Here is a 6,768-nt window from a genome sequence, read left to right as displayed (position 1 = left end):
CTGGCTTCCTCAAGAATGGTAGAGTAGTTCCTGTTCTTCCCTGAGGCAATGTAGGGCTGGTAACCATCATCTTCTCACTGTCCATAGGCAGAGGAAATCCTTCTATATAACATGTTTCTCAACTAGTTTAAGACAGCTAAAGATTCTTTCTGTTGCTTACAGTTGCAAGTTCTCAATCCTTGTTTTCTGCTTCAGCTTGCTGGTCCGAAGGCCACACGCCAGCCCTGGAGAGGCAGCTGAACGCCAGGCAGAGCCCTGGGTGGGGGTCCGCCTCCCGCCGCCTTGCTTGGCGCGGGTCCCGGGGGTGGCGGGGGCGCAGCTGGGCCCAGGTGGGCCGGCGCAGGGCCTACTCCGCCCGCCGCCGCCTCGCTCGCTCAGCGCGCAGTCTTAATTTTTTTAAAAATTAGTTTTTGGGAAAAAGTTGGTTTTTTGAGAGATTTTTTGCATAGGTCATGTGCACTCGCCAGAGAGACAAAGAGACAGAAAGCAAGAAACCACCCTGCAGGCGGATGGCCACAGTGCAATCCCTTCTCCTCCATTCTCCTCTTGGGGTTTTAGACATGCACGCACACACGTCCAGCGTGAGTTTCAAGCCGCCAGGTCCAGGACTCAAGCTGCAGTCAACTATGTTGGAGTCCAGCACCTTAACTACTACACCACTTGCTGGCCCATAGCCTTTATGAGTTTAAACATGGTTAAATCTATAGAGACATTGGATGGTTACAAAACATAACACTAATGACAAAAATAATCCTTAAAGACAAGGCAAGCTAAGCAGAAATGTAACCACATGGCATTGATTATGTCTGTTGAATGTTGAAATGCCAGAGCGTATCAACCAAAACCGGGGAATGAAGAAATAAAATCCTGCTAAAGGTTTTATTTGACCCAAAGCAAGTCTATACTTTTTTCTTTAAAAATATAACATTGTTATTGACATTAAAATGAGAAAAAAAGAAGTCCAGGTCTCACACTGTGACACTGTGGTTATATATGACTCTTTGCAAGGCAGTCTTAGGTAGGAAGGATCCTAGTTCAAGTCCAGAAACCTTCCTGAGTATGCCAGGCATGTGAGCCTATGATCTGTGACTGCTGAGGGCTGAGGGGGAATTGTGGCCTTGAGACTCTTATGGGTTGTCACCTCTGTCTCTCGGTCTTCTCTGTCTCTCTCCTGAAAGACAGAAGTAAATAAATTTAAAAGAAGTTCAAGTGTATAGATCATACAAGTGCTAACAGAAACATAGTAAGCTGCGGGTAGTGAGTGCCGTGGGCACTGCTCAGACGCCATCTTCAGAACAGAGGCATTCGTTCCCCCAGCTGCTATGAGTTCTGCCTGCTGAAGGCTCACAGCTGGGCAGCTCCCCAGGGATTGTCCTCAGTCAGAGGAGGGGTAGGAATGACCTCTCTTCAAGGGCAGCCCACATTCACGACTGGCCAATGCAGTGGCGTAATTACCTCGCTGTCCCCAGGCTGCCCACCTCCACCCATCACGCCTTAATCTGGAACATCCTGGAAGGACCATCCCAATCTCAGAGCTTCGTGTGGTTTGGCCAAGGCTTCTGCTGTAACTGCATTGTAGTTGGCTTCCCCCTCAGGCCAATCCTACATCCCTCACTTCTTACAGATGCTGTTTCCTGCATGCATTCTCGAGCAAACTTCTGCATGGGAATGTCTACCCATTTCTCAGGGAGCTTTATACCAAGTCACTGTTAGGTATAAAGGGCAAAGAAAGCAGTTCTTACCACTAAAGCACATTTTTAAAAATGAAACCAGCAATATGTACTTTAAAAGCAAGAAAAGTAATTTTTTAACTGAAAGCAAGGTGACATGTATGTAGGAGGGGTATTCAAAAAGCTTATGGAAAATGTGTCATATGAAGAAACTATGCATGAATTCCAGCAATCTTTTACCCCATATTAGCTTCCACTTTATTCTTCCATGAACTTTTCCAAGTGTCCTCATGGGTTAAAATCTTTTCTGTTAGAGGACCAGCAGATAACATAATGATTATGTTGCTGGACTCTCACATGGTGGACTGTGGTACGAATCCCGGATCCAGTGGCTTGAAACTCATGTCAGGGGAGTGTGCATGTGTGCCCAATATCCCAAGATGAGAATCAAGAAGATGAGATTGCAGTGTGGTCATCTCCCCTGGGGGGAGATCTCTTGCTTTCTGTCTCTCTGTCTCTCTCTCTCTGTCATGTGCATGCACCTTATAGCAAAAATCCCTCTTAAAAAAAAAACGTTTCTATTAGAAGACAAAAACTCTTCAATGGATCAAAAAACAAAATCCAACTTTGTGCTATGTTGTCAGCGTTATTTATTTCATGGATGTCAGCTGAGGTCATCGTGACCTTTGAAAATTAAACTAAAATTGGCCTGAGCCTTTTGTTCCACGTCCTTAGGGAAGTACACAGTGCCCTCCTTTGATATTTCTGCAAATTCCTGGGCACTGACATTCTCGCCGTTTTTTCTGTCTCCTCAGGACAACCCGATCTCACTCACCCCTCCCCTGTGGTCACGGTCTCTCCCTTATCCTCTCTCCACACCTCCTAACAAAGCCTGTCTCTGGATTCTCTCACAAACCAAAGGTGTACCGTTTATTCCATTTGGCTGGGACAGGGAATTTTTTTAAAAAAGAGATTTTTGCGTTAGGGCACATGCATTTGCCAGAGGGACAGAGACAGAGAGACAGAAAGCGAGAAATCACCCTCCCAGGGAGGATGGCCATCCTGAAGTCCCTTCTCCTCCGTTGTTCTCTCAGGATTTTGGTCATGCACGTGTGAGTTTCAAGTTGCTGGGTCCAGGATTTGAACCACGGTTGACTACGTGGGGAGTCCTGTGATGTAATCACTATGCCATCTGCTGGTGCCAGGGGCAGGGAGTATTTTTAAATCACAATAATCCAAACAATTTAAAACTGGATTTCATATTCATTTTCTTAAAGTTCTTTGACCACTAAAAGCAGCTCATTGGGGTAGTTTCCTGAACGAAGACAATTTCCTCTCTAAACAAAACTCTGAGACCAGCTGATAAATTTATTTTTGTTCCATTTTATTATTCGAAAAAATTGGGAAACAGGACCAGCAGGTGGCATGGTGGTTAAGGTGCTAGACACTACCACATGGCATACTGCAGTTCAAGTCCCGGACCTGGTGGCTTGCTTTCTCACTCTCTCTCTCTGTGTTTCTCTCTGGTCAAATTAAAATAAGTGAATGAATAAATAAAATTAAATAAATCTTTAAAAAATAAAAGAAAACGGAAAAATTGGGAAACTACTGGAAAGTTTAACTATAGGGCTTTTTCCCCCTGTAGCACTTATGGGCCTACAGGCACCCACAATCTGTGTTCTGCAGAATGGGATTCATTAAAGTTGTCAAGTATAAGGCCTACTTTAAGAGATACCAAGTGAAATTTAGAAGATGATGATGAGAGGACAAAACTGATTACTATGGGAACCAGCAGTTAGCGTAATGGCTATGTCGCTGGACTCCCATGTAGTCGACCGCGGTTCGTGTCCCGGACCCGGTGGCTTAAACTCACGCCGGGCGCGTGTGCGTGCGTGCCCAAGATCCCAAAAGGAGAATGGAGGAGAAGGGATTGCGGCGTGACCATCCCCCCTGGGGGGTGATTTCTCGCTTTCTGTCTCTATGTCTCTCTCTGTCTGTCTGGCGAGCGCACGCGCCCTACAGTGAAAATCTCTCCAAAAAAAAAAAAAAAAAAAAACTGATTACTATGCTCAGAAACGCTTGGTGATCCAGGATAAAAATAAGAACAACACAAATACAGGATGATAGTTCATGTAACTAACAGGGATATCATATGTCAGGTTGCTCATGCCCGTGTAGAAGGGGTATGATAGTCTGTGCAGGTCATGCACACAAACTACCAAAACACGGTGTGAGGGCTGGCCTGACAAATGATGCTGCAGCGTATCGTACTGGCCTGTGCTGGCCCGCAGCCTCCTCAGTAGGTGTGGCACAGACAAGGTCTATGAAGGCCAAGTGGAAGTGACCAGAGATGAGAACAACGTAGAAAGCATGGATGGTCAACCTGGTGCCTTCACCTGCTGTGTGGATGCAGGCCTTGCCAGATCTACCACTGGCAATAATGCTTTGGGGGCTCTGAAGGGCTCAGTGGATGGAGGCTTATCTGTCCCTCACAGTACCAAACGATTCCCTGGTTATGATTCTGAAAGCAAGGAATTTAATGCAGACGTACACAGGAAGCACATCATGGGCCAGCACGTTGTGGACTATATGTGTTACCCAGTGGAAAAAGATGAAGATGTTTATAAAAAACAATTTTCTTACTACATAAAGAACAGTCTAACTCCAGATATGATGGAGGAGATGTGGCATGGTGGTTAAGGGTCCTGGACTCCCACATGACTGACTGCAGTTCAAGTCCCAGACCTGCCAGCTTGTTTTCTCGCTTTACCATTCTCTCTCTCTCACTCTGTCCCTCTCTGGTCAAATTTAAATAAATTAATTAATAAAGTTAAATAAAATAATTCTTTAAAAAAGAAAACTCACACTGCTTTACAAGAGAACCCAGTCTATTGGGAACCAGCAGTTAGCGTGATGGCTATGTTGCTGGACTCCCACGTAGTCGACCGCGGTTCACGTCCCAGACCCGGTGGCTTAAAACTCACGCCGGACGCGTGTGCATGCGTGCCCAAGGTCCCGAGAGGAGAATGGAGAAGGGATTGCAGCATGGCCATCCCCCCTGGGGGATGATTTCTCACTTTCTGTCTCTCTGTCTCTCTCTGTCTGTCTGACGAGCGCACGCACCCTATAGTGAAAAAAACCTCTCAAAAAAAATAAGTAAATAAAGAGAGAACCCAGTCTATGAAAAGAAGCCCGAGAAAGAAGTTTAAAAGAAGAGGTGGAATCGTCCCAAAATGTCCCTTGTCCAGAAGAAAGATCTGAGAAAGTTTCTTCGGCAAACTTTCTCAGAGCTCAGAAGGGGGCTGCTGAGAGCTAAACCAGACAATTTTCTGTGACAATATTCCTGACAATAAACTTAACAGCAAAGCAGGAAAAAAAATTAACTATTGAAAAGGTTTATATAAATTTTGGTAGCTCCACATGATGGGAAAGTAAAATGTCCATTTAAAATGTCATTTTCGGCGCCACTCAGCCTGGCCGCAGGGCTTCGGCAGCTCCGTCCCAACGGTCCCTTGTCACCCGGAGCCAGTCCGGCAGTACCCAGAGGGCCCCGTGCCCCCTTGAGTGCCCTCAGCGGGAACTGCAGGCTGCAGTCAAGTTTGATCAGAGAGAGAGAGAAAGGGAAAGTGAGAAAGCAAGTCACCGGGTTCAGGATTTGAACCATGGTTGGCCATGTGGGAGTCCAGTGTCCTTAACCACAACACCACCTGCCGGCTCCTTTGAAATCTGCTGCAAGTCCTGAGACTACAGGCTCCACCATCTCCAGAGAGGCCAGCTGCAGCCAGCCAAGGCTATGTTTTACCAGAAGGCAAAAATCATGCCAAACACCGTTTTTGTTGGTGGAATTGATGTTAGGATGGATGAGACTGAAATTAGAAGTTTCTTTGCTAGATATGGATCAGTAAAAGAAGCAAAGATAATCACGGATCCAACTGGTGCGTCTAAAGGCTATGGATTTGTTTCATTCTATAATGATGTGGATGTGCAGAAGATAGTAGAATCACAGAGAAATTTCCAGGGTAAAAAGTTGAAACTGGGAACAAAATATATGCGCATATCATGTGCAGCAGCCCCATCCTCTGGGGCGGTTTCAGAGTATCTGGAAAACACTGAGACTTCCATGCAGCCTCCAACCATGATGGATCCTATAACTCAGTATGTTCAGGCATATCCTCCTTATCCAAGTTCACCAGTTCAGGTCATTACTGGATATCAGCGGCCTGTACATAATTTACCAGATGCCACCACAGTGGCCTGTTGCGGAACAAAGGAGTTATGTTACACCTCCGGCTTACACAACTGTTAACTACCACTGTCATGAAGTTGATCAGGGGGCTGAAGTTTTGTCAAATGAATGTTTAGTTCATGAAGCTACTCCATCCTCCGGAAATGGCCCACAAAAGAAATCTGTGGACCAAAGTATACAGACTGTGGTATCTTGTCTGTTTAATTCAGAGAACAGACTGAGAAATTCACTTGTTACTCAAGATGACTACTTCAAGGATAAAAGAGTACATCACTTTAGAAGAAGTCAGGCAGTGCTTAAATCTGTCTGACCCTCTCCACTAACTTGCTAGTCTCAGGGGGAGTTGTTGGTTTGGAATATTACGAAGAGATTGTTTTTCACCAGTATTTTGATAAATCACACTCAGACTTACTATACAAGTTATATTAGATCTTATTAGATTGTCTAGTTTTCTTTTATCTTGGAATTGTTCTTCCTTAGAAGTTTATTTAGAAACTGTTTCTGTATTGAACATATAGTTGAAATTTTAAAATAACTGATACTGAAAAGAATACTTTAAGATTTACCTGTAAGAATTTTTTGAGTTGAAATTTAAATAATTAAAAAAATAAAATTTCCCAAAATTTGTTTTAAAAGCCCTGTTTTGAAAGGTCAGAATTTTTTTTTTTTTTGGGGGGGAGAGATTTTCACTGTAGGGCGCGTGCGCTTGCCAGACAGACAGAGAGAGACATAGAGACAGAAAGGGAGAAATCACCCCCCAGAGGGGATTGTCACGCCGCAATCCCTTCTCCTCCATTCTCCTCTCGGGATCTTGGGCACGCACGCACACGCGCCCGGCGTGAGTTTTAAGCC

General features: G+C 44.9%; 1 pseudogene; it reads left to right on the top strand.

The window, feature by feature from the left end:
- Positions 1–5,371: 5,371 nt before the first annotated feature.
- LOC102497442 (deleted in azoospermia-like) lies at positions 5,372–6,246 on the top strand (annotated as a pseudogene).
- The last annotated feature ends 522 nt before the right edge of the window (positions 6,247–6,768 follow it).

This window comes from Tupaia chinensis, unplaced genomic scaffold (assembly GCF_000334495.1).
Source record: "Tupaia chinensis unplaced genomic scaffold, TupChi_1.0 Scaffold000001_1, whole genome shotgun sequence".
NCBI lineage: Eukaryota > Metazoa > Chordata > Mammalia > Scandentia > Tupaiidae > Tupaia > Tupaia belangeri.
The sequence above is the reverse complement of the archived record's forward strand: the minus strand, read 5'-3'. Positions and strand labels throughout refer to the sequence as shown.